Below are 23,719 nucleotides of genomic sequence, written 5' to 3'. Positions count from 1 at the left end.
GGGGGGACTACAGGCCCAGTACATTTGGCCCTGTTAGGACATAGCATGAAACCTCAGGTAGATGAAGCTGTGCTTAATTTGTGAAGCCGAAAATCATACAACAGACAATTGATCAACTTCAGTTGGGCAACCTCCAGCTTCTGGGCAGAGGAACCCTCCTTCTTCCTAGGCTGCCCAGGCTACATAACAGCAAGCTCCATTCCTCCCACATCACCAGACCATCGGCAAAGTGCCAGCACGCTAGTGAAGATACAGCCATTGGCCATGACATTAGAGGGGGCATGCTCAGTGTGATCATGCCTTTGCAGCAGTGTCCCAGTGTCTGCCTGCCCTCAGCAAGGAAAGACATTTGAACCCTTCCCTCACACTGCTCGCAGCACTGTCTTCCGCAGTTGGGGAGGAAGCGTCTTGTGACCCCTCTTCCTCCCCTGGGAAGAGAGGATTGGTCCCCTCTCTTCCCACTTGTTTTGGTTAAAGACAGACTGCATAAGCCATCCCTTTACTTTTCCTCATATGTTCGCAGAATTGTTTTTTTACTAGCAATGGCCATTTGTGACACACCACACCAGCCCATTCTCCAGCAGATATGCCATGACGCATGCCCCCCTCCCCATTTCTCCAGGGATTTCTATTTTTTCCTTCCCCTAGACCTCCATCCCTATCCTGTGTATGAATGGATGGACAGGATGAAACTTCTAGGAAAGGGGTCCGATTACTCAGCCCCTTCAATTTTTTGTTGTATTGCTCTATTTTTTGCACAAGAAGGGGAAGTGGGGCCCAGACCTTCCCCTTGATGCATGCATGCTTGGTCTCAGCCAAACCTCATGAGAAGAACTGTCCATCTAGAGCAGGATTAAATCACATAAGAGATTCTTCTTATGCAATGAAGACAGATATTGCTCCAGAGTGGACCACTCTCATGAGAGTGCTGGGCCACAGAGACACACATGCGGGCTGGAAGGCTTTTACCTGGTTGTAAGGTTCCACCAAAGCCCCGGGTAGGGTCCCTCAGCAATATCCCTCCCAGTCATAGCAACTGTCAGGAACCAAGAATATAAATGCTCCTTAAAAGAGTCTGGTCTCCCCGCAACACATCTCCATGCTCAGTTTTGCTGCTCATGGTCATTTGGCTGGCTAGGGACCATTGAAATGCACGGGTATCCCATCCCAGGGTGGCCTGTGATGGCTGGTTCATATTCGCTGCAGCATCTGGCCCAGCCAGTACTGATTAGCTTGAGTTGGATTCATCCCTGGTCTCTCCTTGTCTACCCAGCTAATCCAGAACCACTCAAACACACAAAGTGATCCGGACCAGTTTTAAGTCCAGGAGGATTAGGTGGAATGGGGAAGGCATGGAATATGTTCTATTGTTAATCAGTGGTACTGGGAGCCTCCAAAGGGGGGGGGCTTATAGTTAGAAGCTTTCCTTCATGTACAGTCAAACAGAGAGCTGAAACACATTAGTTTTTCTCTGGTGGACTGGCCCTCTCATGAGAAGGCCTCAGCCTGCAAGCCGGCATGACCAGAGTGTGTTGGGTCTTTCTCACTGCTTTGCCTGGGTATGAAAGCCTGATGGCACCCTTGGTTACAGGGAACCAATCCCCAGGATCCTTTGCCTGCCTTAATATAATATCCCCTCTTAGGAAGTCAATAAGATCTGTTCCTAGAGTACCAGATGAGCAGCCCTGGCTATTGTGTGGTCCGGGAACTGGTGGCTTCTCCCACACTCTTTGGGTATGCCCTCCAGTCTGGCACCTCCCCTGCAAGAAACGCAGCTACCCTGGAACTCAACATTTATGGGCTGCTCTGAGCATGGTGGCAGGAGGAGCTTGCATGCAAAACCCAGGTTAAAGTGGCAACAGAATTCAGATGACACAATGCTCCCTTCTAACCTCAGGTTTCAGTAGCAAAACTCAGTACAAACTGAAGGTTCAAATTCAGGTTTGGGAGTTAAAACAGAGCTGCAGTTGGGTGACAAAACCATGGCTTCATGCTTTTGGACTATCACACACTCAACCTCTGTCACGTTTACGTCTGGCTTGGTATTACGTCCAAAAACAGCCTTCATGTCTGCTGCCATACTGCTTACTTTAGACACAACCCATTACCCTTTATGTACTACGGTATAATTCTAATGAGGATACTGTATAAACCACTGGCCCTGAAAAACTAGGGGAGTACAATAATTTTGTTGTTATTCCATTTATTTTCAATATTAAAAACCTCATTTGTTTAATCATTAGTTCTTTGTACTCACATTCATTTTGAAATTCATTTCATTTTAACATTTTCATATCCAGGTTTGTTTTCATTTCCTTTCCCCCCACCCCCCATCCACTGCCGGTGGTAGTAGTAACATCCAGGACATGTAGAACAACAAAATGATAGCATGAGGGGGCAGTTGTTGAAAAGATCTCGGTTGTTGCTTGGAAGCTGCCCTCACTCTGAATGAGTCATGAATGTGCAATGAAAACAAACCCATCTGTGATTAATATTAACTCCTTCAGAGTTTTGGCCATTTGTTTTGGAACAAACAAAAACTGAAGTGAATGGGTTCAGTTTGGTTCCATTTTTCATTTGTTCCAAAATGAATGCACAGCCCTAGTAACACCACTTCATGCTGGTGCAACAAATCAAAGCAGCTGCTCAGTCTGATGATGCAAATTCATGGCCTGGCTCCCATTCCTCCCACAGACAGGTGCAGGCCTGGGCAAGAGCTTATGCAATTGCTCCAACCAATTACATAGTTCTGGTTGTTGTGGGCCACAGGGTCATATGGTATCCCAACTCCCAGGTATCTCTTGGGTTTACTAGGGTTTCACTGTCTGTAGTGGCACTGGAGGATATTGTGTTAGCACCACACAGCAAAGTTATGGATTGTGCCCATGGTGAGCAGATAGAAGGCAAAGACACAAGACTGTGAGGTGTAAACAAAGGAAGCCTGCCAGGAGTGTAGCTAGGGGAGAAGAGGCCCGTATTGACCCCTATCCGGGGGTGGGGGACCTTGGAAAGAGAGATATAATGAAGAGGGAGGGGTGGAGCTGGAGTGTCCTCAGGAACTGAGGGCCCAGGTTCTTTGAAACAATCAGCTCAATTATAGCTACACCCCTGAAGCCAACAATGAATGTGCAGTCTGGAATGAGGGAACAAAGAAGTTTGAGGGAGAGACAAGGGCACCACAAGGCTTTTTGGATGCAGGCCAATGTAAATAAAGCCAGTTTAAAAAGAACAAGCACAAAATCTTCAAAACCAAGAATATAATATACTTCATCTTTAGGATATTGCAGATGGAAGCTCAATGCCAATGTGAAACAAGTTATTGATAAAAAATAATTGTTAAAGGCTAATACTGCAAGATTGATTTCTCTGCTGGTACAAATAGTTCTATGCGTTCATACTTCCCATTTCTAAATCAAGCCTGTTAAGGAAATACTCATTTACTAAGGCTACAATCTGTGTGCATATTTACTGGGATTGAACTCAGTAAACTCAGTGGAACTTATTATTTTTATTATTATTATTATATTATATTTTATTTTTACATTTATATCCCACTCTTCCTCCAAGGAGCCCAGAGCGGTGTACTACATACTTGAGTTTCTCTTTCACAACAACCCTGTGAAGTAGGTTAGGCTGAGAGAGAAGTGACTGGCCCAGAGTCACCCAGCTAGTTTTATGGCTGAATGGGGATTTGAACTCATGTCTCCCTGATCCTAGTACAGCACTCTAACCACTGCACCATGCTGGCTCTTGGTAAACATGCTAAAGTTGTCTTCCATGAATAGATAACGTGCAAAACATCTCAGTAATTCTTCAAATTCAGAAAGAGAAAGGAGATCAAGGAATATTTGACATTTTAACAAATGACTTTGATTAAATGATCCCCACCGCACGTTAAGGTCATCTGAGGGGGTCGTTCTCCAGTTACCACCAATTCATCTGGTGGTGAATCAGAGGCGGGCCTTCTCTGTAGCTGCCCCGAGGCTGTGGAATGCACTCCCAGAAGAAATCCGTAATCTGAATTCATTGCTGGCCTTCAGGAGAGCCCTTAAAACAGCCCTTATCTGTTTGGTCTGGCATTTCAGGGTTTTTAATTTGTTATAAATTGTTTTTAGCTGCTGTAAGAGTTCGGCCTGGTTCTTCAGGGTTTTTAACTGTTTAAATGTTTTAACTATTAATTAGTTTTATGCTGCTTTTATAATTTTGATTTTAACTGTTAATAATTTTAATTGTTTTTATTTTGATGTAAACTGCCCTGAGCCTTTTTTGGAAGGGCAGTATATAAATCAAAATAATAATAATAATAATAATAATAATAATTATTATTATTATTATTATTATTATTATTATTATTATTATTATTATTAAAAACTCCCATCCAAAGATCACTTTATAAGAAAACCTTAAGATAAGTGCTTTTTTAAAAAGTTATGTCACTTATGCTGAATCCTAATCCAAGTCAAGTCATTTTTATTATATTTAGCTATAGGCCAATGCAACAAAAACTGACTCAATTTAAAATGAAAATTAATATAATCCATAACTGTTAATAGTTTCAGCTATGTGTGTCAATTCCAGGACTGAGTCCTGGTGCATACAAAGAAATAATAAAAGTGTCTCTGAGCATATGCAAAGTGCCTATCAATCACCACAGAGAAATCACAATCCATCTCCACTACCTGGGAGTAATTGGTGGACATGATTTCTTTCAAATCAGGCTTGCTTCTGACATCTTTCATTTTAAAGTTAAATGATGAATGACACAATTAAATAAATGTTCCTTTCCATGGAACACTGTAAATACTCCAAGGCAGAACTGCGTGTGTCTCATTTATAAATCATTAACTGAACACTCCTGTTCCAGGTTGATTTGCGTCTATGTAGTTTCATCATCCATGATTGCAAAATACAACCAGAGTAAAGGTTATATTCAATGGCACCCTTCTACATATTAAACAACTTTCACTTCTCTTATACAACTGTACAGATTGCTCGGATGTTCCCTTCCATTGAGTAACAATCAACAAGCAGCCTAATGTTAAGATCACAATGCAGGGAAGGCGACAATAGCATGTTTGAATTGTTTCACTACTCAGTGCTAGTAATGGAGAACATGCTAATTCAAATGAGCCTTCAGCCTTGCAAAATTGGTAGCGATTGCAGCAATGTTTCTGTACTTCATTCACTGGCTACAGGATGATGCAATATTTTTGAGTACGCAGAAGAATTTGATAACTTCTCAAGCCACATGTATTCCACAACACAATTTATGCTAAAAATTGTGTAAACATGCTGGCAAAGTGTTATGTCAAGAAAACAGGAGCTATGAAATATTACTGTCAGTTAGAGTGTATGCTCTTCTTCTTGAACAACTTCCTCATGTGAACAGCACTGAGGCAATGCTAGTTTTACATAATAGTCAGCTCAGACTAGAGGGCCCACCAATCACAGTACACACCAGGAAACAGTATAGTTGCTGCCTGAACTTCTACATAACCGGGACTCCAATTCAAATGTTACCATAGCCACATGGCTTGCCAGCCATGCAGAAGCAATTGGCAACCACACAACACTATGATCACTAACTAGTTCAGGACCATATAAATCACAAATTACAGGAGTTACAGCTACAGGCAAATGTAGTTATAAATCATGTGTTATAAACCATGGCACTTGGTGCCACCAAAAATTAAGACTACTTTAAACCTGAACGTTTGATATTTCCAGTCAACACAATATACTTGTACATTTAGGAATTTTCCAGATGAGTCACCTTATCCTGGGAGTGGAGGGCAAAGGTGTGGCCTAGTCAAGGCTTAAAAAACGAGGCACAGAAGATATTGTGTGTTTGTGGGAATATGCAGTTGAATAGGTTTGTCACTCTCTTTTGTACCGCCTAATTTATGAATCATCTATAGGAAGAAATGTTTGCTGGTCTGTGACTGTATCAATAAAGATTGGATTAGGAAGAAATGGTTATTGCCCCTCATTGTCAAATTATCTGAAGGCTCTAAATCAGATACATTCAGGGGTTCAGATTCTATGAAAGCTGTACTCAGGTGCATCATCCATGGAGCGACACCTTGAAGGCCCAGCCCTATGGTGATGCAGTTTTAAACCCCGGCCCACCCCTTGCTCAGATCAAAGAAAGATTTGTCTGAAGAGTGTCTACGAAGCATGCCTCAAATCCCACCCCAAGCCAACACTGAAACTTCACTCCCTGTTCACCACAACAGTGCTTGTCTGAAGAGACAAAGGCTGTATGTGGGGAAAGCCTCTCCATGTGATTCAGAATGCTTTGGGGGGGGCAGCATTTTAATCACAGGTCACAAAGTGATCAGGGTCACACTGTCCCTGAGTAGAGTGCTTGCCTCTTCAGACAAGCACTGTAAGCATTATGAGCGAGCGGCTGGATTGATCCATTTTTTTCCAAGTGTGCTTCCATGGACACTTCACCTGGGTACTGCCTCCACAGAACTGAAACAACTGAATAGAACATAATAAATCTTCCTTTGATTAGGAAGACTTCCATGTCTTCCTAATCAAAGCAAGTATATTACTGACAAAATGGTGTTCTTTGTGGTAACCACACAGAAAGTCAGAATAGGAGCTTTCATCCAGACAAACATGGATTGCAGAAGTGACCTGCACATGTTATGGCTGAGGTCAGTATGATACTTTAGTATTTTCAAACATATTTGTGTTTTACTCTGTCCACACACACCATGAATGTTGCTATTAAGTTTAATTAAACAAATACATTGGGTCAAAGTCAGCTCAAGTTAGTCGTGAATAAGGCCTAATTTTTCTAAAAGAGATAAACAGGAAAACCTGTTTCTTGACTTTACTACTTCAGTGCAGGTGGAGCTGTCACAAATGATTGTTCCTCTCTACAAAGCATTCTCTGCAGAGGAAACCGACATGTTGGGAAGATGGATAATGGCCTAATCTCTTTCTAGTTTTCTATGTGCAGGAACATTTTTTTAACGGAGAAGGACTGAGAAATGTGATCCAGTTTGTTTATTCACTGTCGCAATCAAGAAACAAGTTTACTCCTTAGTACCTGCTGTTTGTGAAAAGTAGCCCAATGTCCCACTGAAATCAATGGAACACATTAATTGAGACTAATGGGAGAACCAGCAAGATAATGGTCAAGAACAAACCAAGGATCAAGCCAAGCACACAAATCAGGAGCCAGGGGTCAAGCAGCAAGCTATGGTCAAGAACAACCATAGGGACGAGGATGGCAACCAGTTTAGCCAAAATAAGCAAATATAGTCCTCCAGGGTTGAGAAGACTTGGAAGTGAGGCAAGGCCTGCCTCAAACAGGAAGTTTATTATATCCTTCTTTTGGTAAAGAGAACAAATGCATGCCTTTTTGGGCAGGGTTTTTTCAGAACCTGGACAGTGGCAGCATCTGGGGGGAAATTGAGGGGGACACAGAAAGGACAATGTGCATTTCAGGGTGAACAAGTGTGTCCCACACTGGGGTGTAGGGACCGTTGGACAAGGGGGCAATTGCCCCCAGGCCCAGAGGGTCAAGGGGCCCCACAAGGCTCTACAGATCCGTGGCCAGGATATGACATTGTCCTCCAAACATTTCTCTTTCTCTCCCTCTCCCCCACCTGCTGCATGACTCCCAATCATGGCCAGCGAGCTGTTTCTCTTTTTTCAGACAGGAGGACAATGACAATTGCTGAGAAAGGAAACGGTCAAACCAGCCCAGCAGCAGCTGTCTTTGACTGGTCCTCCTTAAGTTGTACTCCTCCCCTGTTCGGCAATTCAATGCAGAGTTGGCGAGGGAGCAGGAAGGAAGCATGGCCACAAGGAAAGCTGCAAAGAAAAGTCTAACAAACAAATAACTCTTACTGTTTTTTCTGTGAATGTGATTTCTCCCGTCAGAAGCCAATGAGGCGGTTCCCATGATCCATGGGAGCTGCCTAGAGAGGGTTAGCAGGGAGAGTGCCCACTCTTCCAGCAGACGGCCCAGCAGTCTGTTCCGGGTGGCTGAACCGGCCGCCCACATGACTGCTGGCTCCATTACAAAGCTGGGGGGTGCTGGGGGGTGCTGGGGGGAGCGGGGGTCGACTAGCCCCCGGAAGCTCCAGCATGCCCTGCACAAGTGTGCAGGGCATGCTGGAGAGACCCCTGAGCCGGAAGGCGGCTTTCTGCCTCCCCTCCAGGGGTCTCCTCATGAGTTGCTGCAGCGCGGAACCATGCCACAGCAACTCACGATCAGAAAAACCGGGTTTGTGGAGTGCTTTTTGCAGAGCGCTTCACCTGGATTTGCGGGTGACCCGATTAAGAACCACCGGGTTCACAGCCAAGCCCGGTGGTTCTCACAATGGGAGGAAATCGGGCTAGCCTCTGCTAGCCTGAATTTCTCCCATCATGTGAATAGCCTCAATGTGTATTTTTCTCCTTCTCACATTGATGTGTGTGTGTGTGTGTGTGTGTGTGTGTGTGTGTGTGTGTGAGAGAGAGAGAGAGAGAGAGAGAGAGAGCGCACAAATGGGCAATTAGGGATAGGAACATTGCTAGGGTTGTATGTATGTATAAATCAGATCACAGTAGCAGGCATTTTGTTAAAAAAATGTTTCTGAGCTAAGAGAATACTTGCATGCACAAGTATGTGTGTGAAAGTGTATGCATATATGAAGAGGGTGTAGTATATGCACAGAAGGGAAAGAGAGGGCATGCTAAGAATCTTGTTTACATCATGTCCTTACAGTTTTTCTGCCAAAAAATATATGGGGGAGGGGGAAAACAAAGAAGATGGGGAATTAGGGGGCCCGTATTCATTTGTTGTCCCTAGGCCCACTCCAACCTTGCTACGCCACTGGTCCCACATGTTAGATGGATTAAAGAGACATGAGGGGCAGCTGGGTGTGAAACTGCTTTTTCTTGCCTTCCCTTGCCTCCCCCACCCCTCAGAGACACCCTTGGAGGCTCAAATGCTTGCTTCAATCTAGCAAGCTTCCACAGAGGGTGACAGTAAGCAGAGCTTCAATCCAAACTTAGGAACTTTCCAACAGCAGCTTCCAAAAATGAAAGGGGGGCATTTCACCTGGAAGGCCAAAACACATATGTCTAGTGTATTGCATTTGGCTTGGTCAGTCATACGTTCCATGCTAGGGATCATTAAGAAGGGGACTGAAAATAAAAATGTTAATACTATAATGCCCTTATACAACTCTATGGTGCGGACACCTCTGGAGTACTGAGTACAGTTCTGGTCTTATCTTAAGAAGGACATTGTAGAACTGGGAAAGGTGCAGAAGAGGGCAACCAAGATTATCATGGGCCTGGAGCACCTTCCTTATGAAGCAAGGCTATAACATCTGGGGTTTTTAGTTTTGAAAAGAGGAGACTATTGGGAGACATGCTCAAAATGTATAAAATTATTCATGGAGCTGGAAGAGTGGACAGAGAGAAATGTTTATCCCTCTCTCACAACACTAGAACCAGGGGTCATCCCATGAAACTGAAGGCCAGGAAATTTAGAACCAACAAAAGGAAGTACCTTTCACACAGTGCATAATTAATCTATGAAATTCTCTGCCACAGGATGTGGTGATGGCCACTAGCTTGGATGGCTTTAAAAGGGGCTTAGACAAATTCATGGAGGATAGGCTATAGGCCACCACCAGCCTCAGAGACAAGATGCCTCTGAATACCAGTTGCAGGGGAGCAACAGCTGGAGAGTGGGCATGCCCTCCCCTCTTGCCTTGGGCTTCTCAATGGCATCTGTTGGGCCACTGTGGGAAACAGAATGCTGGACTAGATGAGCCTTGGGCCTGATCCAGCAGGGCTGTTCTTATATTCTTATGACTTGTTCTAGTGCAAACCATCTTAAGTATTAGCCATTTTCCTCACATTTAATATCCCAAAAGAACCATTCCTGGGGAGTTTTCTCCGAAGTTACTCTAGTAGATCTTCATCAGGACATATAGGAAAGAACCCAAAAGTGTTGCACAACTTTGCTGGTGTGTTCCCAGTTTTGTCACAAGTTAGAAATGTGCCTGAAGGCACAGTAGGCCTGGTAGTTTTCTAGTGTTAAAAATGCATTTCTTACAGCAAAACTTTGCTGTGGGAGCCAAATTGAAATGAGCAGCTTGTTTCAGAAGTATTTCTGTATAGACATGACTTATTTTAAAACTTGTCTGATTCCATAGGTCTTGTCATGTCATGAATTGGCATGTAGCTGTATTTGAGAATGACTGTACATTTCACAGAATTCCAAGGCCATGACTCTGAGACCGGTGATTTCATCATCAGATTTTTATCATCACCACATATGGTTTTGACAATTATTAAAACAGACGAGGCACCTTAAATGCTGTTTAACCCAGTGCCTTGTACCAAGGCAGGATCCACTGGTTTGAGTTTGTTTAAAAAGAAAGAAATGCAAAGAAACTAGGGCTAAACCTTTCAAGGTTCAAAGCCTAGGTGGATAAACAAAAAGTTTAGAAGGTTCTCTGAACTCTAGAAATCAACACCCAATGTTTCACTTTTTTTTTTAAATCTTGGGCTGTAATGAAAGACAATGTCTCAGTACCCCACAGTTGATTGGTGACGCTTAAGGAACATGATTGTTTGTTATTTAGCTCCCTAAAGAAAATTAATGCTCATCCTGCTCATCGGAACATAGGCAGCTGCCATATATTGAGTCAGACCATTAGTTTATCTAGCTCAGTATTGTCTACACAATCTGGCAGCAGCTGCCATGGAGGAGTCTCCCTCAGTCCTATCCTGGAGATGCCAGGGAGGGAACTTGGAACCATCTGCCTGCAAGCATGCAGGTGCTCTTCCCAGAGCAGCCCTATTCCCTAAGGGGAATTTCTTACAGTGCTCACATGTAGTCACTCATTCAAATGCAACCAGGACATGTTGTGTAACTGTCCCACAACTGAGAAGCATACAAGGACATCTACCAATGGGATTAACTGCACTTCACACCTGAACTTACTGCAGTTCCCAAGGTATTTTGTAATCTTTTAGGCTTTCATAAGGTCCCATGGGAGTCAGGGTGCTGTGAATTTCCCTGGGGCCTTTGCTCTTTATCCCATGAGAAAAACTGTACAGACCAATGAGTACTGTGAAACCATTCTCAAAACTGATGGTTGTGGGACACCTGGATGGGATACCTGGAGGGAGGGAAGTGCAAGATTCTGAGGTGGAAAAGGACCCTTGAACAATTGGAGTCCTCCTATCCCCACAAGCCAAGAACTGGATAAGTTTAAAAATATTGGATATGCAGGGAATCACTGCACCCCACTGTCCTATCATCTCAAATTCAAACAGGTTTTGGAAGAAAGATACTCAGGAACAGTGGCTGCTTTGTTCTAATGATCATTTTTGGAAGAGCTGGATATGTCATCTTATCATCTACTGCCAGAGTTAGATTCCTGCGCACAGACAGATCCTTCCACATAGCAAAAGGTGGAATACATGCAACAATCTCTGCATGCAGACCTATGGGATTAATGGCTTGTAAAGCTCCAGGCGCAATGGCCAAAAGATGAAGGAAGTTTAGAAGGAGGTTGAAAATTCAAAAATGTGGAGAAACAACTAAGGAGAGATTCAACAAGTCTATTGACAGGTCAAACTCCCTTGCTCCATATTACCAGATCTCAGAGGCTAATGAAGTAGTGTCATGAGCTCCACCATGAATCATGTGGAAGCACGAGAGTCTAAGCCATTCAAGATGGGTGTTGCTGGCATTCAAGATCTATCAGTCAACATTTGAAACTTGCAATCCAATACAGAGCAAACTGTGCTCATACACATTGAGACCAATTGGCCGCACTTAAGCATGGCCAGATTGTGGCTGAAGTAGAGGTAGATAGATGTAAGCTCCCCTCCATAATGATGTAGTGCCTGAGCCACACTGAAAGTAAAACCAATAAAACTAGGTTAGTATAATTGAATTTGCTGGAAATGTATTCCTTTTTTTAAAAAAGTTATAAAAGCATAAATCAAAGCTCTTTTTTGTTAAACGCTTGCAAAATGAGATGGTTTGTGTTGTTTGTTTTCTATTATTATATGTCCTAATAAGCATGCAGTTATATTTCTTGCTAACCTTCATTGTGCTACATAACATATAGAAGAACTAATAAGTATGGTTTTGATCCATCAACTCAGTTCATGTAAAACCTTGTCTGGACAGTTGGTAATACTGTTGAACAAATCTCTTTTAGATATAAACACTTTAGAGTAAAAATAAGAAGGAAAAAAGAGGCAATCTACGAAGTGATAGGTTTGATCTGTAAATAGGTTTTATCTGTGAGGTGGTACAACAAAAAGAACAATTTGAAAAATCTGTTAGCAAAGCATTTTCCAGCATCATACAAGGTCTTCCCTACCTATAGACACATTTTAAGAGTGTGAAACAACTGAGAACACACCAGCCAAAATCAGTCTCATCTATGTCTTGAGCCCAATCCAGACATTATGCTGTATGAGTGTACAGATGCCTGTTTGTGTGAATGACTGTACCTGTGTTCATTTTAAAAGTGAACTTGGATACAGGCCCTTCAAATACATGGTACAGATAAGAAGCATATGTCTGTCCTTATATTCAACATAACATGTATATGACTTACCTGTGTACAGATCTGTATCCGTATACACTATATACTCATTTTATGAGTATTGAACATAATGTGTGAATGGGTTTTTTGTGAATCATATATTCTCATTTGCATATCCCCTGCTAACTGGGCAAAGAGGCACCTTTTACCGTGGTGATTCTCTTTATTTAGCAGGGGGAGAGTAACTGGCCCTATCCACCCCCAGCACAGTACCTCCAGTGACTGTTGCTGGTGTCTATCTTGTGTTTTGTTTTTAGACTGTGAGCCCTTTGGGGACAGGGAACCATCTTATTTATTTATCTCTCTGTGTAAACCTCCCTGAGCCATTTTTGGAAGGGTGGTATAGAAATCAAATCAAATGAAGAAGACGAAGAAGAAGAAGAAGAAGAAGAAGAAGAAGAAGAAGAAGCTGTTGTAAAAAGATCGCACAGACTGACTACAAACAAAGGCATGACAACGTAGCAGGGATGATACACTGGAACATCTGCAAAAAATACAAGCTACCTGTAGCCAAAAATTGGTGGGACCATAAAATTGAAAAAGTTGAAGAAAATGAAGATGTAAAAATATTATGGGACTTCCAGCTACAAACAGACAAACATCTGCCACACAATACACCAGATATAACTGTAGTTGAGAAGAAAGAAAAACAAGTTAAAATAATCGACATAGCAATACCAGGGGATAGCAGAATAGAAGAAAAAGAAATAGAAAAAATCACAAAATACAAAGACCTACAAATTGAAATTGAAAGGCTGTGGCAGAAAAAGACCAAAATAATCCCAGTGGTCATTGGCGCCCTGGGTGCAGTTCCAAAAGAGCTTGAAGAGCACCTCAACACCATAGGGGCCATAGAAATCACCATCAGCCAATTACAAAAAGCAGCTTTACTGGGAGCAGCCTATATTCTGCGGCGATATCTATAACAACAGCAACAACATTGACAATAAGATTCAACCATCCCAGGTCCTTGGGAAGGACTCGATGTCTGGATAAAACAAACCAGTCAATAACACCTGTCTGTGTAAACAAGAAATAATATTGTGCCATTTCACAATATGGGTATCCATATCTATGGTAGGACTGAAAGTTGCTTAACACACATCAGGGAAAGCCGCAACCAAGCTATGTTGTTGTAGATTTGTAGGTTGCCCTACTAGCATTTTTCATTGAGACAAGTTAAATGAATGAGCCCAGAGAGAGGCCAGTTCCTCTGTACGATTTCTCTTGCTTACATTGCAGCTGACATTATTTTGTTCTGCATTCTCAGCATGAACTACAGAAAGCAAATAATTTGTTATTTCTGAGCAAAATGAAGGTAAATCCAGGACTTACACAGGAACACAGGAAATATGTAGCAGGCATAGGCAAGACAGAGGCCCTGTTCAGATTAAATATGGAGCCGGGGTTCCGGTGGACTCTCCTGTCCACGTTCAGACCTACTGGAGAGCATCCTCTCTGCAGTCAATGAGACTGCAGAGAGGCGGGGGAGCTGGCTGTGTGAGCTTCCTTCTTTGCTGAAGGACAGCCTGCACAGCCAATAGCAGCCGGAGCAAGGGAGGAGCTTCCTCCCTCAACTCTGGTTTGGGAGAGGTGCCAGTGTTTGAACGTACAGCTGGTGCAGGCAAACCAGAGACTGGGACAATGAAACTTAGAGAGAACCTAAGGTGACAAATGGAGTTTGGGGAGGGAAACTGCGGGTCCATTTTTTCTTTTAACTCTATTTCCCCAGATTCGGACTTTCGGCTAGCAAAACTGGAGGTGAATGGACCTCCGGTTTTGTATTTCATCTGAACCTGACCAGAGACATCTCTTCATCTGACTGATCAGAAATGTGAAACCACCTCATGTACAATTGCTTTAACTCCATACACAATGAAGAGCAGAGTGTGCATTTAATATATGTACATTAAAAGTCCACTGTTCTTGTGTACGTTCCAGTCAAATCATGATAATGTAGGTCTTTATAAAAGATAATAAACACATTAGGAATTAATGTATTGCATATTGGAAATGCCTGGTTACATTCCTCTTTCACAGACATGCACTTGGCGCCTAGGGTATTAACTTTCAGACTTTGTTTCTTTTTACTGCATATTCAGTCACAACTCTGCTTACAAACTGGACGTTCTGAGAAAACAAGCCCTCCTTCCTTCCCTGGTTTTTAGTGTATTTGAATTTGTAAATTTTGCAAAAGTGGCTTCTCAAATGATGTTTCACAGTTCTAAATGAAACCTGTTCCTTTACATTTCTTCTAGGCATATGTGTTGCCCTTGTGAAGTTACCCATTACTAGTAGAAGATCTCTAGTGCCTAGCAAAAGAAATAGGTATCATTGTAAAAGCTCCTGTCTCCAGAAACAAAAGGAACATTATAAATGGTCTCATTGTCAGAACAGTGAGAACTGCACGAGAGTATTTAGTGTTACAGTTTGTCCAGATTAAAAAAACAAAAAACAAAAAACAAAACTCGGGCTCTTTATGGAAGGTTTTGTTTTGTTTTGGCTAGTTGCGGGGGGGGGTTGCCCTTGAAGATGCTTTTGTATAAAACTGACAGAACAGACATATACTGTATCTGTGTTTTAATAATAACCATTGACTCCGTGGCATGATTCTCATTCACACAATGGCCAAAATCCCACGGTCTACAAGCCCAAGTTTCAGGTGTACACCTGAGTAATTTCCACAATCTTCCTTTGCAGCTGTTCTCTGTGTGCCTACTTATGCTAACCACCACACGCTTAAGGTTGTGGAGAGGCCTCAGGAGTTAATGAAGCTAGAAGTTTGTTGGTAGGAACAAGTGACAGATATGAAGTGCTACTTCCAGGGAGGATTTTCAGAAAATGTCCTGTGCACACCTATGGATCCATTATGTACAGATCATTGCTTTTTCATCAAAGGATGTTTACCTGTTTTTTTTAACCAAAATTCCTGTGCAGACTTCTTATGAGAGAGTGCAGACTGGTGTGGAAATTATGGAATAACTATCCTGGGAGCAAATCTCTGCAGTAACAAAAGAGCCAGCATGGTGTAGTGGTTAGAGTGCTGGACTAGGACCGGGGAGACCCAAGTTCAAATCCCCATTCAGCCATGATACTTTCTGGGTGTCTCTGGGCCAGTCACTTCTCTCTCAGCCTAACCTACTTCACAGGGTTGTTGTGAAGAGAAACTTATGTATGTAGTACACTGCTCTGGGCTCCTTGGAGGAAGAGTGAGATATAAAATGTAAAATAAAAATATAAAAATATAAAGGTGGTCCCACAGTAGGCATTTATCTTAAGGCAAGCCTGCACACTTGTGCCCTCAACCTGCTTTTTTAAACAAACCAGTTCAGCAGCATGGATATGGCATACTGTTGACATATCTCTTATCTCATCCTGTGACAGAATAGTACACATGGATTGTGCCTTTAGAAACTGACCTGTCTGTCTGTCGGCAGGCCGCCCGCCCGCCCCCGCTCACCCACTTGCAATGATTGGAGTGCTGTTGCTCAAGACTGCCTGCTTGCCTTTCACCTCTTCATGGCTCCTAACTGATTTTATTTGTATATTGGCAATGATTCCCTGTCTGCAGAACTTCCATGAGTTGTGACCTTATGAATATAAATGACACTTTGCAGCACAGTAACCTTACTGCTAACTGCTTCATGTTCCCTTGCATAGGAATTAACAGAGACAGCTTTTTAAAAATATTATAAAATAAGTGTTGGTCTGACTGTGAGCAGGGAGAAAAACCAAGAAAAGCCTGTGAATAAGAAATTGAGACCAGCAACTATTTCTACAGTGTGTAGCAGTACTTGCTCCAAAAGAATCCATACCATAAAACAGATAACATAAAGGTGTCTTCTGTCACGTTTTTCACAATCATTCCTGACATTTACTCTAATCTGAAGTACTAAGACTGAAATCTAAGATAATAATTAAGTGAAAAATGAACCAATTTCAGCCTGTTGCCATTTACCAATAAATATTGAACTTTACCACATATGCTGGGAAATATCCAGAGTGATAAAGAAAAGAAAGTTGATTAGACTTCTCCACTAAATCATAGGGTTTTTCTTTAGATTTACTAGTGAATGTCAGAAAGGATTGCTTCATAAGGCTTATTCTGGTCATCTACCAATAAATACATTATGGAAAGGAAATTTCAAAAATGTAAATTGATGATACATATCCAGATGGAAACGTCTAACATTTGGCAAAATTATACATTTTATACACACACATGGACAATGGACTATAAGGCATATTAACAAGATGAGAGTTTATCAAACTCTTTTACATTGTAATGTAACAATGTAAAATAAAATGAGAATACAGATACATTCTAATCAGTGAAGCATTACATGTAGATTAAAACAATCTGTGGTACACATAAATGGGAGACAACATGGTTGAAGTGCAAGATTGTTACAAACTGAACTTATTCTGCCTGCTCCCAGAAGCCTCCCTGGTTGCAACTGCATCTCTAGGCTTGGAGATTGCACTTTTGCTATGCTCAGGAGCTGTACCGCATTGTGAGCTCCCAGTCTATGTTATACATGGGGACAAGTCACTTAGTTATTATTATTATTTATTTAGTTATTTGATTTCTATACCACCCTTCCAAAAATGGCTCAGGGACGTTTACACAGAGAAATAATAAATAAATAAATAAATAAATAAGATGGCTCCCTGTCCCCAAAGGGCTCACATTCTAAAACACACACACACACACACACACACACACACACACACACACACACACACACAATAGACACCAGCAACAGTCACTGGAGGTACTGTGCTGGGGGTTGATAGGGCCAGTTACTCTCCCCCTGCTAAATAAAGAGAATCACCATGTTAAAAGGTGCCTCTTTGCCAAGTTAGCAGGGGTAGTTGGCAGTGGACTGGTCGTCCCTAGATATGGGATGCAAGTAACACAAATTGCAAAGGGGATTAGCTTCACACACCCTCTCCCTTCGTGGGGGCCCGGATAAGCAGACTCCAGAACTAGCTACTGCTAGTTATCTGGCATCTGAGGTCATTATGGACTTAGGATGAACTCTAAAACTCCCCTCATCCTCTTGCACGGCTCGGAATTGGGGCCTGGCAGGGTGGGGGGAAGGGATGGGGGGAAATGGGGAAAGAGGTATGTAAAATACAAAATGACAAAAAACATTAAATAATAAAAGAGAGATAACACCTGATGCTAATGAAGCAATTAGGCCAGGAAGGGAAGGCAGATAAGACAAGTGCAACAGCAGACTCCATTACAATAGGAATGAGTTAGTGAGGTAACTTTGAAGAGATGCTCATCAAAATCTTTGATAGAACTATTGGGAAGCCCTTCCCAGCACAGGATACTTGGACACACCTGAACACTCCAAATCACAATCACAATCAGTCCTCACAATCAGAATAGGCGATTCCTACTCAGGATCAGACACAATGTATTCCGAAAAAGCCTGTCTGGACTCCCCTATACATCAGAGCATGACAACAGCAAAGTGCCCCCAAGGCGTGTTTTGGGATATAAGTATCCTGAACCCCATGACTCAGTGTGCTTTCTCGTGTATTATACACCTGGGACTCCACTGCAACAAGAACTCCAGCAGACCACCTTGGTGTGTCCCTCTCTATTGAGGCCACCTGAGCTGAAATCACTACCTGGATTGGCCCATGTACAAATCCATCCAGTTTACCTAGCAGGCGCAGGAAACTGGGTCCACTGAGAAGCCATTCTTGTGGGCATCCCTCCACACTAATTCCTACAACTCTCTTGCTTTCCACTTCACCTCACAGGATGAACACTTGTCTCCAGCTGCCCGAGTCAGATCCTCATGATATAGGGCAGATGATATACTGTATCCTCTTGTCCGGCTCCTTCAGGGCTGAATCTATCCCTTTCTCTTATTTCTAAAATCTTAACCCTCTATCTTTAAGTACCTCTCTCTAGCCCATCTGGGAATTTATACATAACTGGAACTTTAAGCTAAATGTGCCTTACAATAGTCTGTTTCTAAACATATTTTTATTGCTTTTACACTAGGGACACTTGGTCTTATTATTTTGCTCTCAATAAACTTCTTTTTTATTTAATTAAAACCTCTCTTTCAAGCCGATTTTCTTGAGTTCATATGCTGGCAATTGGAATTGTCTTCCCTTTTGAGCTATAAATTCCCCACATTTGCCCAAACTGGGGGTGCCAACCAATCACCCTTGAGGCAGTTATGTCAACAAGATCCACCCATTATCTTTATTCAAACTCTGAGAAACATAATTAGATTGGTGTGCATATTCCCGTTCTGCAGCCTCATGCTGAGGTTGCACTTTGAAATGGTTCTGTTTAAGTATAAATGACCAGAGACAGCACCCTGGGGAAGCATATTACTTCTATAATGGACAAGGTAGCTCATGTTCCTTCTTCCTGCTTTACATCTAGATCAACCATTCAGTCCTGGAAATACATGCACTGATTATGTTCCTTCAGACTTCATGAACTTCTTTGTAGTCCTATTGCTGCTGCTTCAGCCACTGCCCATACTCCCTGTGCTTCTTGACCTGCTCATACATCTTGGTGCTGTTTCTCCTTCTATTTCTATTCTTTTCTATTTATTTTTACATTTATATTCTGCTCTTCCTCCAAAGAGCTCAGAGCAGTTTACATGATTATGTTGATCCTCACAACAACCCTGTCAGGCAGGCTAGGCTGAGAGATAAGTGACTGGGCCAGAGTCACCCAGTGAGTTTCATGGCTGAACAGGGATTTGAACTTGGATCTCCCTGGTCCCAGTCCAGCACATAAGAACATCAGAACTGCCTTGCTGAATCAAGCCCAAGGCCCATCTAGCCCAGCATTCTGTTTTCCACAGTGACCTCTGAGAAGGTGCCTCTGGGAAGCCTACAGGCAAGAGATGAAGGCATGCCTTCTATCCTGCTGTTGCTGCCCTGAAACTGGTATTCAGAGGCATCCTAAACTAAAAAACCCTCAGATGTTGTAGCTTTGCCTCATAAGGAAGATACTCAAGGCCTCTGAACATGTTGGTTGCCTTCTTCTACACCTTTTCCAGTTCTATAATGTCCTTTTTGAGGTATGCTGACAAGAACTGTATACAGTACTTCAAATGTGGCTGCACCATAGATTTGTATAAGCACCTTAAAATATTAGCATTTTTATTTCAATCCCCTTCCTAATGATCCTGAGCATAGAATTTGCCTTTTCACAGCTGCCGTACACTGAGTCAACACATTCAATGAGCTGACCACCACGACCCCAAGATCCTTCTCCGGAACAGTCACTGGGAGTTCAGTCTCCATCAGTCTATATGTGAAGCTGGAGTCGGGGTTTGTCCCAATGTGCATTTCTTACATTACTTACTTAAATTGAATCAATTTGCCATCTTGTTGCCCACTCTCCGAGTTTGTAGAGATCCCTTTTGAGCTTCTCACCATCTGTTTTGGATTTCCCTAACCTCAATAGTTTAGTGCCATCTGCAATTACACCCAATGGGGTCTATTATCAATAGAGGTTTAAAGGTACAAGGAAAAACAGGAAGCTGAAAACATTTGCTTGTGAGTGATTTTATGGCTACACTCCCAGAAACAGGCATTCTCTAAATTCCACTGAAATCAGCTCAAGAGGTGTATGTATTTAACTGCAACCTGTATTGTAGCTTTTGCTGTATTTCTTTATCCATTTCCATATCTGTACTGACTTAATGAGCCTAGGCTTGTATAACTATACAAAAATAAATATAATTATAGAATATATCATTGTTTCAAATTGTTTTAATGTTCTAACTTTGTTTTAAATCTGCATTTTATTGTAAACTGTCCAAAGAAGTTGAGTTTTAGGCGATATACAAATATGCTAAGCAAATATGCCAAATAAATAAATAAATATGCCTTTTGGTGTGATTCCCATCACACCAAAACTGATAGCAGAAATCCTCTCGAATTGTTATATTTTAGGAGTGCACTGAGAGATTTTAGTTGTAATGGAAAGACCATTACTTTCAACAGAGTTTGTACTGCAGAGCACTCCATATCAGTGTTGGACTGGATTGGATTGGATTGGATTGGATTAATCAGAATGTAACTGGGCAGCAGCTCAGAGAACCCAGTTCTCTGCTATGTCTTTTTAAAAAAAACACACACCACTTTTATAGTTTTTCAAAATCAAATCCTCTGAAATGCCTGTCCCCCCCGACAATAAATATAATTGAATAAAACCAATTGCCTAGACTTGGGGTGGGGGACCACCACAAAACCATCACATTCATAATTGTTTTTATCAGAGCAGGTCTAACTTGGTCAGTTTGATCAATTTAGATTTTTTAGTTTGTTTATATATAGTAAAAAAAGAATGACTTAACTAAATTCCTAAATGACAGTATTTCCTTTCTTCCACTCAATCACCAGAACGTTTTGTACTTGAAGTACTTACTGTAGATGAATGTTTTACTTATGAATCATTTCCTCAAATTAATAGAAAACTAAGTGTCGTGTTTACGACACTGTATGCTCTGTTTTCTGCACACTTTCTGTGCAGGATAAGGATAACACTTTCTGCTCCTTTTAAAAACACATTTATCTTTCCTGTAAAGCATTTACAAATATTGACTTCTAGGGGCTCTATTTAGGAGTTTGTATCAAATCCACTCTGCTGAACACTAGGCTAAGCCATTCCTCTCTTTTATGTATGTTTGTCTACTCCAGTACACGCTGCAGGAAAAATAAAGATGCTTCTGCTGGGCTAAAAGGCCATAACCCTGTTGGGATCGCTTGCTGAGAGCTTTAGGGAACAAAATACTGTGAAAGCTGTTTAGTGACCCAGGTCCCAGTAACCCAGTATCAATCCAATGTGACTGCTGGGGTGGTGGTGTAAACACAGCATTTCCCCTGCAAACTAGGGAATTGAACTCCATGAGTTCTTGCTGACCTGGTTTGTGTAGCAGGCTGGAGCCATTTAACACCTTTATTAAAATATGTTCAAAAGCTTCCCAACCAAACAACATCATGGCTAGTATTCTTGAACTTCCCAGTTCACACTGGCAGCCTCTAGCAAAACAAAAACAGTGGGTGGGAGAGTCAGGAATTGTGATGATATTTAAGAAAAAAATATTTATGGCAAACCATTTATTAATGTTTTGCTCACACAAGGCAATGTAGTCCAGTGAAAAGATTGTTGGATTGGACCTATAAATACTGAAGTCGGATACTAGCTCACACGTGGATGTAATGTGGACACTTTAATCGGGGCTGGGTATATGTGTGCAATTGAAGTACCCAAGCACAGCAATTGACTCAAGCACAGAATTCACATCCCTTTTGGTATTATTATTATTTATTAGTATTAGTATTATTTACATTTATATCCCGCTCTTCCTCCAAGGAGCCCAGAGCAGTGTACTACATACTTGAGTTTCTCTTTCACAACAACCCTGTGAAGTAGGTTAGGCTGAGAGAGAAGTGACTGGCCCAGAGTCACCCAGCTAGTTTCATGGCTGATTGGGGATTTGAACTTGGGTTTCCCCGGTCCTAGTCCAGCACTCTAACCACTACACCACGCTGGCACGCTGGAGAAGTTGGGTTATCTTGCTGCAGATCTCTGGTTTTTTCCCCTAAGTCTACAGTACACTGCACTTCGTTTTGATATTTAAAAACTGCCTCAGAAAGTGTGTAATTACCAGTTGTACAGTTCTTTATATAATAAAGCAGTGCTACGGACATTGATTAAATACCAGTGGTGTTCTAGGTATTGTGCAAAATATTGTGATAATAATGATTAATTATAATACAGGAATGTTGGTCAAAGACTAGATGGATCAATATTAGTCTCATCTATCACAATGATCCTTTATCAGAAATGTCTGTTCATCCTGGAATAATATTGAGGTACAGAATCTAAAACCTCAATATCATATACCTCACCTATTTCAAAACATTATTCTACAGATATAAATGCAGAGAAATGTGATTTCTCAACATTATTTCAATGCTGGCTTAGTCAGCTGCTGGAATATTTCATTCAAACAAAAATAGTGTATTATTCTCGGAGTCCATCACAGTTTTTAGAAAGCTTGTTAAGTCTTGGCTTTTTATCCAGGCCTTCACATGATTGTTTTATTGCTGCTTCTGTGTGTTTTTATCCATGTACAGTTTTTATGTTTGTATTTTATATATTTTAAATCAGATTTGTCATATTTTTAGCTTAATACTTTTAACTGTCATTTTTATTATATGTTTTTTAACTTTTGTAAACCGCCTTGGGATTGTTTTTAATGAAGGCGGTATATAAATTTAACAATAAACGAATGAATGAATGAATGAATGAATGAAATTCTGACATTGCATTTTTGCATGCGACTTTTTTTCAAACATGGTGGCCAGTAAGTTAGGTGGAGACCAAATTACCCATGCTTCTGTAGCAACAATCCACTTGTTCATAAATAACACAACCTATATGAACACACAATAAACAAATATGAAAAGCTGGAAGGAGCTTTTTATAAATGTAGAGAAGCTGTATAAAGTCACATCACACCAACAAGAGCCTTGCCTGGAGAGCAGACATGAAGGTTGTTCACACAACTGTTACTGGGGCAGGGAGGGTGAGAGGAGGAAGGCAGCATAGAACCTACCTTGCCCCCAGATTATTATTAATCTTCTTTGTGGAGCACGGCTCACATGCCCACACAATCTGCGCTGCTCTGAGCAGCACAGAGCTTTGGAGGCCAGGAAAATGAAGCCGGGCCTCCAGATATTCCTAAATGCACCACGTGAACAGCCCAAGTACACACATGACCCCAGACCTGGTAAATGGCTGGAGGAAATTACCAGGCTACCCAGGGAAGCAGCACCAGGATCAGCCTTGATCTTGGTGTTTCACATGAGCAGTTCTACCCAGCTAAGGCTGCCCAAGTTTGGGTAGGACTGCTCATGTGAACAGCTGCGTGGTGTTATAATTAGAGCATCATACTCTGTAGAATGTATATATTCAGATCTGTTTGCATATACACTCACACCTGTATTCATTTCAGTCAATAAATAGGCAACGAATAGCACTTGATCACTTTCTTTCTTGACACAAGGCCATGGTCTACACATGCAGGAGAACAAAGCATTTGACTGAAGTGGTAGCTGGA

The 23,719-nt window shown here is 41.8% G+C and overlaps 1 long non-coding RNA gene across 1 annotated transcript in view; it reads left to right on the top strand.

The window, feature by feature from the left end:
• The window catches only part of LOC128326491 (uncharacterized), a 76,855-nt gene extending 56,513 nt beyond the window's left edge, over window positions 1–20,342 (top strand). The window contains exon 4 of the long non-coding RNA XR_008308079.1: window positions 19,799–20,342. This is a non-coding gene — a long non-coding RNA (uncharacterized LOC128326491). The remainder of the gene's footprint in view (window positions 1–19,798) is intronic.
• Window positions 20,343–23,719: the final 3,377 nt, after the last annotated feature.

The sequence above is a fragment of the Hemicordylus capensis genome, chromosome 5 (genome assembly GCF_027244095.1).
Source record: "Hemicordylus capensis ecotype Gifberg chromosome 5, rHemCap1.1.pri, whole genome shotgun sequence".
NCBI classification, from domain to species: domain Eukaryota; kingdom Metazoa; phylum Chordata; class Lepidosauria; order Squamata; family Cordylidae; genus Hemicordylus; species Hemicordylus capensis.
Note: the sequence above shows the minus strand (reverse complement) of the source record. Positions and strands in the feature narration are given on the sequence as shown.